Source organism: Periplaneta americana, chromosome 17 (assembly GCF_040183065.1).
Source record: "Periplaneta americana isolate PAMFEO1 chromosome 17, P.americana_PAMFEO1_priV1, whole genome shotgun sequence".
In the NCBI taxonomy this organism is placed as follows: Eukaryota; Metazoa; Arthropoda; class Insecta; order Blattodea; family Blattidae; genus Periplaneta; species Periplaneta americana.
This window is the reverse complement of record NC_091133.1, coordinates 60,800,940-60,814,564: the sequence shown is the minus strand read 5'-3', so window position 1 is coordinate 60,814,564 and position 13,625 is coordinate 60,800,940.

The window sequence follows — 13,625 nt, the reverse complement described above, 5'->3', positions numbered from 1 at the left end:
TAAAATAATCTCTATTATGTTTTAATTGATTTCTGTGCAGCGCTCTGTATAATTTTAGAGACAAGGATTGCAGATGATACTTGAGATTACACTGAATTTATTCTCATAGTTTGGCTATTCGTCAGGGCAAAATTACGTAAACATTACACATTTACGTCGCTGACTTCATTAGCGTTGTGCATATGAACTTTAATACCGATGAATAATTTAGTAGCGTTCCACTCTCAAGTTCGCTGTTACATTCCCTGTGGCCAACTTCCTTATATGCATAGCAACAGCAGGGTGAAATACTCATCTCATTGCCTACCGGCACGAATGTGTGATATAATTCAGCTGAGATATTACACATGAAGATGATTGAGAGTTACAGCATATCAAAGTTGCATCAATATCAATCCAATTTCAAGACGAAAAAATAAACGCATAAATTTCAGTGAAGGGTAGATACATGTGCTGGCGATACCAAAATTTTGTACAGTCCAGAAAAAAACAGATAAAAAGGGCGATTTTAAGCAATATATATTAAATGTATTATTAGTGTAGGCCTACGCATATTTCTCGGGTTACATCAGCTGCCTGTCTATGCGAATGACGTGAATATGTTAGGAGAAAATCCACAAACGATTAGGGAAAACACGGGAAGTAAGTAAAGAGATAGGTTTGGAAGTAAATCCCGAAAAGGCAAAGTACATGATTATGTCTCGTGACCAGAATATTGTACGAAATGGAAATATAAAAATTGGAAATTAATCTTTTGAAAAGGTGGAGAAGTTCAAGTATCTTGGAGCAACAGTAACAAATATAAATTATACTCGGGAGGAAATTAAACACAGAATAAATATGGGAAATGCATGTTATTATTCGGTTGAGACACTTTTATCATCCAGTCTGCTGTCAAAAAATCTGAAAGTTAGAATTTATAAATCAGTTATATTACCGGTTGTTCTGTATGGTTGTGAAACTTGGACTCTCACTTTGAGGGAGGAACAGAGATTAAAGGTGTTTGAGAATAAGGTGCTTAGGAAAATATTTGGGGCTAAGAGGGATGAAGTTACAGGAGAATGGAGAAAGTTACACAAAACAAAACTGCACGCATTGTATTCTTCACCTGACATAATTAGGAACATTAAATCCAGACGTTTGAGATGGGCAGGGCATGTAGCACTTATGGGCGAATCCAGAAATGCATATAGAGTGTTAGTTGGGAGGCCGGAGGGAAAAAGACCTTTAGGGAGTCCGAGGCGTAAATGGGAAGATAATATTAAAATGGATTTGAGGGAGGTGGGATATGATGGTAGAGACTGGATTAATCTTGCTCAGGATAGGGACCAATGGCAGGCTTATGTGAGGGCGGCAATGAAACTCCGGGCTCCTTAAAAGCCAGTAAGTAAGTATTAATGCACTTATACAGAAATGAGGATAACATATTCCTTACAATAGCTCAGTACTTGAGCACGGGTTGGAGTCGGTTGAGACTGTTTCGGAGAAGACGCCACTTCTGCAAAAGGACGAAGACATACGTCTTGATCTGAATATACCTATGGAATGAGATCATGACGATGAATGATATGATATCTATATTATTTTTCTACAGAAAGAGGAAGGGAAATGGACTCCGGCAATGAAATTTACAACCCGGCATTTGCCTAAATAACTGTGAAAAACCACGGAAAAATCACAGTCAGATTGGTCGGTCCGGGGATTTGAACCCATGACCTTTAGAATGCGATTCTCATGCTCAATTCATGAGCCACCTCGCTCGTTTATTGTATAGAAGTACGATCCTCTGTAAATGGCGTCTCATTGCACTTCGCTGCAGCAACAGCGTTACGCACACTAAGATTTACAGATGTATTCTGCCATTTAGGAGAGAGACAGAAAAAAAATGATACTTCTGGATATAATAATAAAGGCTTGAAATATTTAAGATCACAAATAACATCGTAACCTGCTAAGATTATTTTTTCCCCTCAATTTGTTCTTTTTGTGGCAATTGAATTAATAAGAAATATTTTGTGTGTGTGTGTGTATATATATATATATATATATTATATATATATATATATATATATATATATATATATATATATAAATTTTAATTTAATTTTTTCCTGTAACCACTACAGGTTGCCATCGACAAAGAGTACCATGATACAATACAGTAAAAGCCTTGAGGCTTAGTGATAAATTGTTGTTAGAGTGAAAAATAAACAATTTGAATTATATTGAAACACATGATGTTAAACGAAGTAACGTCAAGGAGAAGCGAATTAGTCATGGTCCATATGTATGATGCCTGAAAATAGCTATTGAGCCTTTGAGTGCTGCAATTGTTAGATCTCTTAAAATACATTTATGCAGGCCATAAGATTTACAGAAGTCGACTAGGAACCGGGGTATGGTCCCACGGGCTCCTATCATTAGTCCCGTAATGACGATGGATTCCAGATGGTATTTGTCCTTATAAAAACTGATGGAAGGTTCATATTCCTTTTTTCCTCGTGTACTTCTTCTGGCTGGTGTTCGTGCGATTCGAATCTCACAATAGGGTCTATGATGTAACCTTCAATAGAGGGAGGTTTAAATGCAATGATGTAAATTCTTCGATTACTGCCCTCACTGGATATGCCGTGTACTTCTTCATATACTGAATAACCTTTGTTCCTTAAGACAGTTGCTATTATAGATCTTACTGTATGATGCCGCATATTTCGTAGAAGTTCACCGTGTGGACAGGCCCCCAGGACATGGGCAAGGGTTTCAACCTCCCTGTCGCAACGTCGATATATATATATATATATATATGTATTTTGAAGCCATATTAGAGAAGAGGAAGTATTAGTTTGTAGAATTGCAGTACTGTTCTGAATACTAACAGTATTATTTCTTTGGGATCAAATGTCAAAATTGCGCTAAAGTCATGGATTTTTACACTGTGTACAGCAATTAGTAATTTAGAAAATAAAACAAAAACGAATTAAAGCTTTGGAAATTAGGCTTTTAAAGTTTCTGAATGGCTAAGATTTTAAATGTATGTTGAGTTGTACAACTCAACGTAAAATTAAAAATTCTGAATACAGCAATAACCGAATACCAAAGTAATTTAAAGAATATGTAGAATATAATCCTACGGTAAAATGTATAACATCAATATTTCCGTGAAAGATATCGCGAGGAAAACCCAGGAAAAATTTTAAATAATTAACTTGATTGGTGCAGAAAGCACTTAAAACATATTGGAAATGATGATGATGATGATGATGATGATGATGATTATAACCGACAATTTTTATTTGGTTAGTTTTGCTTTTAACATTATTCCTTTGCTACTCAATACCAAGGTAATTTAAAGAATATGTCGAATATAATCCTACGGTAAAATGCATAACTTCAATATTTCCGTGAAAGATATCACAAGGAAAACCCAGGAAAAAAATTAAATAATTAACTTGATTGGTGCAGAAAGCATTTAAAAGATATTGGAGATGGAGATGATGATGATGATGATTATAACCGACAATTTTTATTTGGTTAGTTTTGCTTTTAACATTTCTTTGCTACACCATTTATGAGATGTTACCATAGAGATTTCTTTGCCGTTAGAGTTTGCGACAGTTTCACAGAAAACAGAATTCAAGTATTCAAAATCTGAAGAGTTTCCTTTATTAAAAGGAACTAAGAATAAACTTAGGTACATCCTCACAAATTCTGCAAGTTTCTCTTGCCTTCATTGAAACGTAAATTAATTTAAATCCAGAACGTACGATTTTCCTTACTCAGAATACAATGTTAATTAATCACTAATTAGCAATCCAAACATTTCGTTACTGTCTGGACAGCAGAGTGTCACTAACAAGGGAAACTAAATCCATCCTCAAGATAATTATGCCGGTCTTCCCGTGAGAGGAAGGGAGAATGATGTAGCAACGCTTTTCAGCTTCAAGAAGGTAAATATTGACTCTCTGCAAGATAGCGGCGGTTCCTCGATCGAAACATCCAAGAGGAAGTAGAAACTTACGATCCAATAGGTGATTTAGTACGGCAACTTTGTATGCAAATTGAGTTATCAGGTATTATGAGCTGCGACCAACTCACACGTAGGCTTATGCTTCTTCTGAAATCACAAAATCCTCGACATCTAAGTTTTGCAACGAGTATTGAAGGATGAAATATCCTTATGTGTGAAATACAAGTTGTAATCATAATTTTTATAGTGTATTTAAAGAATTAGACTCCTTGGCCCGTACCTTCCTTAATTCTGTGACAATTTTTAATCTATACTAGAAAACGTAACTGACCAATTATGAGTATGTACACTTTAGAGATGAACAAAACTAACTGCCGCTCTCGCTCGCTGTATTCGTTGCATTTGTCTTTCGAGTCTCGACTCGTCTTTCTCGTGCGCTTCGAATCTCGTTTATCATTCTCGAAATAGCATTTGGTCGGCGTGGAAAGATTTCGTAACTTTGAATAACATACGTCATTGAAATAAATAACATTATAAATGTTTAAATAAGGCAAAGAGACAAAACAGAACAGTATCTTATTTATCAAAATGTTCTGGTTATATTATATTATATTACCTATTGTTATATAAATAGAAAAAAAAACAATTCTCAAATAAAACTGAATTTCTAAGAAACATAAAACATAACATTAATATCGTTTTACTTGACAATGCACACTTAATCTTAAACATATGAAAAGAAAATTCCTAGCCTTTTAATAAGGGCCTAGTAATTAAATAACTACTGGGAAACGGATTATTATACACCGAAAGGTAGAGATGTTTCAAATAGGCTACTTGATTGTTTATACATATATGACAGTTGCCAAAGTAGATAAAAGTTTAGTAAGGCATAAACAACTGTGGCAGTTCAAGGCTGCTTGACTTCGGGAGTCATCAATATCGAGTCTCGGAACACTCACAACCAGTCACCACTGAAACCATGTCGCCATGTTCGTTGTTTTCCAACTAAACCTGTTTTTTTCTATATTCTTTAGTTTTCAAGAAACAACAATTAAATATCGGACTTTAGCTGTTTTGCACTTACGGCTTAATTACTTTATTACGACATTTACTACTGTTAATGTAGGACTTTAGTTGTTTTCCACTCACGGTTTAGTTTGTTTTTGACCATGAATGTTGGCAACAGATGAAGCAGCAAATGATTTTCCAATTTGAACTGTGAAAAGAGCCAGCTCCGTGTGAACAACTACCATCACCGTAGGCAACACGGGAGCCAGCCAGTGACCACGCAGGCTACCCATCCGCGCGGCCACCTTGGAATCCATCACAGAAACACGCACCGTCTGAACCAGGCTTAAGATAGCAAAATTAAATCTTGCATAAATGATTAATGCGTAAGAATTCGGCCTTAAACATATAGTATACTAACTTAGTTGCTATGCACTGCTTTGAAGTAAAGGTTAGCATGTCTGACCTTGAAAAGCGGGCCCGAGTTCAATTCATGGTAGGGATTTCCTCATCAACCAAACATTGAGACTGAATTGCTGGGTAATTTTCGTCGTAGGACCTCAGACTCATTCCACCTTCATTAATTTTAACTTCATCTATCATCTTTCAAGTTTCAAGTCGACCGAGGATGCAGCAGAATTTAGTACCGTGACTTTCTTACAGATGTCATCTATCTGAAAAATCTCAAGAAGTCCCAGTGGGACGGAGGATCTTTCGTAGCGGATTCCGTCGGAGCTGGATGATGTGTAGCTGAATCGATAGATGGCGCCAAATAGTAAATCAGTAAATCACGATACCTAAATCAATACAGTCAATATAGAATGCAGCAAGATGTAGTATCGTGATTTGCATAGAGACAACATCGATCTGAGGAGGATGCAGAACTGTCAGGGAGACGGAGAGGCGTTCAAGGACTTCGTCGCAGACTCCGTTGGAACTGGGTGTTGTGTAGCTGAATCGATAGATGTTACCTAACAGCGAATCCCGATTCTTACAGTAGCTCATACGGATCTATACCTAAAGGAGGTAAGTACAATAAGCTTCGGACTGCTGTGAAAGCATTCGGGCCCTCCTCCGTAAAAATAAATGGCAATCCAACTGCTCTCTCCAAGTACGCGCCCTTGCTTCTTAATATAGCATTCAAATTAAGTTTTATACATATTAAAATTGGAGTTCCTTATTTTCTCTATTTGTCTACATCCTTTGGAAATCTGTATGTAATTTGAAGAGGAGGAGGAGGAGGAGGAGGAGGAGGAGTAGTTTCGATATAAGTTCATAAAGGGTTTCCTTGTAAGTGAATATTTTTTATATTGATGTGATATCAACAGTGAAGAATAACAAAAAAGTTTCAACCAATAAATCGTCAGATCAATTTAAGACAATTATATTGATTCAATTTCATGTTGAAATTTGCCGATAAGCTATTAATGTTTGACTATAATTATATGTGTACAAAACCGCCTTTGCTTATCATAAAATAAATAAATTTTCATTAACGTTTTCGATACTTGTGTATCATCTTCAGATGTGAAATGTTAGATTAATATGATGAAAACCTTGCCTATTAGATGGAACTTAATGTGGTAATTTTCGGGTCATATTAGTGTGATTGCTTGGACTTAACTTAGGTTGATCTATGATATACATGCTATGTTAGGTTAAATCACTGCGAGTCATATGACATGATCTAGAATATAAAATAAAACTGTTTAAGAACTGTAACCACTATTAGCTATTAGGCTTAGTATCAGCCTAGCATCAAGCACGAGCAGACAAACACATGTCAAACCACATGCCAGGTTGTACTAAATTTATGGACCTGACAAACTGTTTAAGAACTGTAACCACTATTAGCTATTAGGCTTAGTATCAGCCTAGCATCAAGCACGAGCAGACAAACACATGTCAAACCACATGCCAGGTTGTACTAAATTTATGGACCTGACAACCTCCATATTGTATCAGTAATATATCTATAATTTACATCAATTTCATCAACTACAATTGGATGAAACATCTTAACAACACGCATTTTTATAAAATATAAACATGTTAGTGACAAAACGACACTGCGCTTTAGTTCAACGTCAAACATCAAGATCAACAGAAACTGCCCTATTCAACGAACTTTAAATAGGCAAATACAGCCAACATATGTTCAACGTGATTATAATCTTTCAAAGTGATTTTACAAAGTGTTCACATTTCAGTGACTACGCTAATAGTGGTTACAATTCTTAAACAGTTTTATTTTCATATATTTTAGATCATATCACATGACTTACAGTGATTTAAATCGGCAAATACAGCCAACACATGTTCAAAGTGATAAAACTTTTAAAGTGTTTATACAAAGTGTTCACATTTCAATAACTACGCTAATAGTGGTTACAATTCTTAAACAGTTTTATTTTATATTTTAGATCACATCATATGACTCGCAGTGATTTAACCTAACATAGCATGTATATCATAGATCAACCTAAGTTAAGTCCAAGCAATCACACTAATATGACCCGAAAATCACCACATTAAGTTCCATCTAATAGGCAAGGTTTTCATCATATTAATCTAACATTTCACATCTGAAGATGATACACAGGTATCGAAAACGTTAATGTTAATGATAAGCAAAGGCGATTTTGTACACATATAATTATAGTCAAACAATTATATTGTGTAAAACATGGTTATCGTCTATTCCAAGTTCTTTTCAATATTTATACAATAAGTATCTACAATACCTGGGAGTAACAGTAACAAATATAAATTATACTCGGGAGGAAATTAAACACAGAATAATTATGGGAAATTCCTGTTATTATTCGGTTGAGAAGCCTTTATCATCCAGTCTGCTGTCAAAAAATCTGAAAGTTAGAATTTATAAAACAGTTGTATTACCGGTTGTTCTGTATGGTTGTGAAACTTGGACACTCACTTTGAGAGAGGAACAGAGATTAAGGGTGTTTGAGAATAAGGTGCTTAGGAAAATATTTGGGGCGAAGAGGGATGAAGTTACACGAGAATGGAGAAAGTTACACAACACAGAACTACACGCATTGTATTCTTCACCTGACATAATTAGGAACATTAAATCCAGACGTTTGAGATGGGCAGGGCACGTAGCACGTATGGGCGAATCCATAAATGCATATAAAGTGTTAGTTGGGAGATCGGAGGGAAAAAGACCTTTGGGGAGGCCGAGACATAGATGGGAAAATTTTATTAAAATGGATTTGAGGGAGGTGGGATATGATGGTAGAGACTGGATTAATCTTGCTCAGGATAGGGACCAATGGCGGGCTTATGTGAGGGCGGCAATGAACCTCCGGGTCCCTTAAAAGCCAGTAAGTAAGTTAGTAAATAGGTATCTACATGTTGACTACATTTATTTGTAAGTATACGATAATTTACATATATTTCATACAGCGATTAAAAAAATTTGCCCTATAAATTGTACTCCAAAGCCCTTAAGTAATTAAAAAAAGTAATAGAATCTACTCAATTCAAATACAAGTCTCTTTTAAATTAAAATCACCTTTCTGCATTATATTTGTAATATATTACAATAAGTTATCCATTTCTTATAGCAATAAAATAAAGTTACACGTACAAAATCTGCTGAGAGCTCTTCTGTAATCAAGAAATTATAGCTACGATGGTACTAAGCTAGCCCCGGCTATCCACTAGTTACTAGTACAGAATTCAAATCATATCCTATCTCTAACACTGGTTTATGAATACGAAAAACGCTGATCATCCACCGGAAGCCCGAGCTAATAATGTCTATGAATACGGCCCATAGAATTTACTCAACTCGAATACACACCTTCTGTCATGAATAACGCTGAAAATGTGTATATTTATAATAATCTTGAAATATATTTGTAAAGTATTCGAATAAAATTTACCTATATTTAATATAGTAATAAAGTGAAACAACCAGTAGCAAAATATAGGGTAAAGCTGCGTATTTCCGTGATACCCCTAATTCCGTGATACTTTTTTTTTTTAATTGAATGTCGGTCAAAGATTTGCCGTTTGACCATAGCGCCAGACATTTTTCTCGAAAGTTTGCATCTTTCGCCTACTTTTGAGACATCGGTGAACTTCCTAGCAAGATATCTAACCCCGTGACATTCAGTGAAAAAACTTTTCACGCAATTAGGAGTATCACGGAATTAGGAAACTTTACCCTATACGTTCAAACGTGCATGTTCTCAAAAACCTTGGACTTCTGTAATGTATTACAATACTTTATCTTCATATAAAAATAAAACAAAATTATCACTAGCAAATCTGCTCCACAGCCCTTCGGAAATTAAAAATGTCACGGAAGTGCCTCAACTCGAACACAGACTCCTTTGGTGACACGCCGCGGCGCCAAATAAGTGAACACGTGTAAAATTATGAACACGGATAATTTTAATGTGAGAGTAATTACTCAGACGCTCTGAGCCCCACTCGGCAATGATGTTTCGTGAATTAAAACTAATTAAGTTAAAATCATTTGTCATTTTAAAACCTACCCTCACACATCCCTTCTGCACATGTGACGCATTGATGTAGGTGATCCATCACCGAACCTATAAAAGATTTTAATTACATTAATATCATATGTTGAATGGAGACAAGATATTAAAATGAATTATATTTTTTTCATATACAAAAGGACCAGCTGCAAATTAAGCTTTTCAATTATTATTGTTTTGAACAGAGATATCCATACATGTCTTCTAAAACTTAACGGAATATCATTAGTTATGTATAGCAGTCGTTCAGCTTTAAAGGACACGTGAAAATGATGTATAGCCTATATGTAACAGTTCAATTACAATTAGTCATGTTAAAAAAGTATAGAAATATATTTAACAAACATAGATTCATTCTTCACAAGGGCAGGTCTTTCACTGCAAACCCATTTTCTTCAATATTTCCTATTTTCTGCCTTTCTTTTCGTTTCCTCACATTATCCATATATCTTAATGTCGTCTATGATCTGTTATCTTCTTCTACCCCGAACTCTTCTCCCGTTCACCATACCTTCCAGTGCATCCTTCAGTAGGCAGTTTCTTCTCAGCCAGTGACCCAACCAATTCCTTTTCCTCTTCTTGATCAGTTTCAGTATCATTCTTTCTTCACCCACTCTTTCCAACACATCTTCATTTCTTACTCTTTCTGCCACTTCACACGTTCCATTATTCTCCATATCAACATTTCAAATGCTTCTATTCGCTTCTCTTCACTTCGTCGTAATATCCATGTTTCTTCACCATACAATGTCACACAATATACAAAGCACTTCGCTAGTCTCTTCCTTAGTTCTTTTTTAGGAAACAAATTAGATTAATAATAATATCATTATTATGTAATTACTTATTTTCTCTTTTCTTAGCTAATTTAGTTTAAAATTGAAGTTTAATACACATGTACTTTCGTAGTTTCTATATTTGTATACATTATGTTTACATGCTGTCTTTATTTTACTCCATATTAATGCTATTGTACTGAATGAACACTCTTCAATTTTGTAAAATATTTCGTATAAGTAAATTGAACTGCGTCCGAGCGTGAGTTGCTGCTCTTTCGGACCACCACCACCACCACCACCACCACCACCACCACCACCACCACCACCGCAGAAGGACAGTGTTTTACACATACCAATTTTCATTATTGTACAAGATACAGTAATGGAGGAAAAAAGTATTGAATATATCCAAACAATTTACTGGTGTAAGCTGTACCTAACCCCTTAAGCAGTATTAAATTGAAATCTTATCCGCTGCGTATACCATGGTCTTAATTATTTTATTAAATATTTATTATCAGCAATTTCACTCTTAGTTATTGATGTTGTACAATGAGTATGAGGTGATTTTCTTGTAGACAATGCTATATTAAACCGATTTTTCACTTTGCATTTCCTATTATCATTTCGATGGGCAAGTTCGAAAGGGAAGCAACTCAAAAGTTTTGATAAAGCTGCTATGAAAACTCCAAGGATAATTGAAATTTCTCCAAATTCTGTTAATGCCATTTCATATAAATTTAAGTTCCAATTAGAATGATGTTAGTTGGATTTTTCACAGCAATATGAAACTTTAAAATACAGTTATATCTCAATGCTTAAAATTTTGAGTTGTTTTCCTTGTGAACTGGCCCATCGATTTATTGTTGCAGCTGCATCTTACAAAGGAGTAAAATACGATAAATCTGTATCTCGTAGCCAATAAAGAATAACATTAAATACATAACTTAGTTGCAATTTATGACCATAGCGCAATAATCTTTACACTGCATCGTGTACTAACAATACAGTAGATGGTGTATCAGGTTTTTGAGACATAGCTTCCTTTTTATAGATGCAAGTCTCGCAAGACAATGTCACATACTAACGAAAATCCAATACTGAGCTGGCAGCACTTCCATAAGCGACCATCCAGTGACGAAATAACGTTTCTCCAATATTGGACTAAGGGTTAGAGAAGAATGCCCGATGCTGAAGTACAATATACGCATACTGAACTTGAGAGGTGGGCACAGTCATCTCTAGATGATGAAACTCTTGCTTCTTTGAACACAGTTCGTTGAAAAAAAAATGAAATTGTGATCTAGTTCTGGAAACCCTTTGCAACAACTCGGATCTAGAACGGGAATTCTTCTTTCGTCTATATCACGGAGACAAAGGATTGTGTGGCGATTAATACCATAGATTTTTAAAACTGCACCAATCACAATATATGAATTTACTAGTAATAACTTATTTATTTATTTATTTATTTATTTATTTATTTATTTATTTATTTATTTATTTAATCTGGTAGAGCTAAGGCCATCAGGCCTTCTCTTCCCCTCTACTAGGGGATTACAACCACAATATTAAGAATACAATTACAATTATAATTACAATTAATATTAAATTTACAAATACAATAAAAATCAAAGTACTAAAAGATTAACTGATTAATAAAAGCTAGACAGTTTATTGTAAAAGTTAAGAAGAGAGAAGCATTTCTTTTATTGATTAAGTAAAAATTGAACCTACTCTACGCAGTAAGAAAATGCTTAATAAGCTTGCTTTTGAACGCTACTAAATTCCGACAGTCTCTGATGTCACTGGGTAGGGTATTCCACAAGCGCGAGAGCGAGATTGTGTATGATGATGAATACGATGATGTCTTATGTGTTTGTATGGCTAATATGCGGCTATTTTGCGTGCGTGTGAAGGGATTATGATATGATGACAGGCAACTGAAACGGGAGGCAAGGTAGGTAGGTAGGTGTAGAAGTGCGAAGGACTTGGAAAAGGAGAACAAGAGAATGAAAATTTCTACGTTAGTTAAGCCGTAGCCAGTTTAGAGTTTGCAAGGATGGGGTAATGTGGTCAGCGCGACGGACATCGCAGACGAAGCGAACACAAGAATTATGAACAAGTTGTAATTTTTGCGACTGGTTGACATTGAGTCAGTCAGTAGAAAATCACAATAAACGAAGTGGGGCATTACTAGTGTTTGCACTAGTCTTTTCTTGAGTGATAGCGGAAGGAATTTTCGAATGCTGTTTAAGGAATGCAGTATGGAAAGCACTTTTTTGATAATATGGGTTATTTGGTTATTCCAGCTTAAATGCGTATCAAAGTAAACTCCAAGGTTTTTAACACAGGAAGCAAAAGGGCATGTGCATAGTCTATTATGGAAGAATATTTATGTCCTATATACAAGGTGAAAGTAATGTACAGTGAAACCTCTCATTTACGGACATCGAAGGGACGTAACAATCTGTCCTTTATTGGGAGGGAGGCTCCCCTATCTAATTGTAAATTTATAATATACAGTCATTATGTATCCCTTCACGCTTTAAATTAAATGTATTACTGTAGTTTAATTCTAAATACAGTATATTACAATAAATTCTTTGCAACTTTGAACTACAGTATACAGTCTCTGGCCAAATTATTAGACGTACCTTCATCTTGTAACACAATATACTGTACATGTTATTGTAAGCACGAAATGAATCAATTGTTGTGCACAAGAGCTGCTACAAGAGTTCCTTAACAATAACAATGGTAGATGAATAGTATTAAAATTTGTTTTCAGAGATGAATGAATTACGAAAAATGAAGATGCGTCTAATAATTTGGCCAGGGACTGTATATGACTTAAATAGGAAAATACAGTACTCTGCCATACAATTTTATTCTAGGTCTACAGTTATGCATTACTGTAATTTACAGTTTTCAACAGTTCAGGTGTCATGTCTGTCGAAACAGAACAATTGATTGAAGTGAAGAGAATCCTACTAACCCTATGAAGTGTCGAATACAATTTCACGATCGCGGAAAACTTGGACCCATCAGACAAGTTAAATTTTATGACTTTGTTCATCCACCCGATTCTAGCTAACAAGGGGTAGCCGGCTGAGCTAGTGGTAGCCTACGAGTCCCTTATTGTCTTCTTTCATGTTAAGGAATTTTTGTACAGTTCCCAAAACTAAATTTGCCGTTTTTGTAACACATTAGGTCTTGAAATCAAAGTTCCGTCCGCAGTCAGTAGGTATAGCAAGCTTTAGGACTGTGAAACAGCTGTCCGTGTCCGTGTCCGTGTCTGAGTGTGTCCGTAAACAGGAGTAAATTTATCGTTAT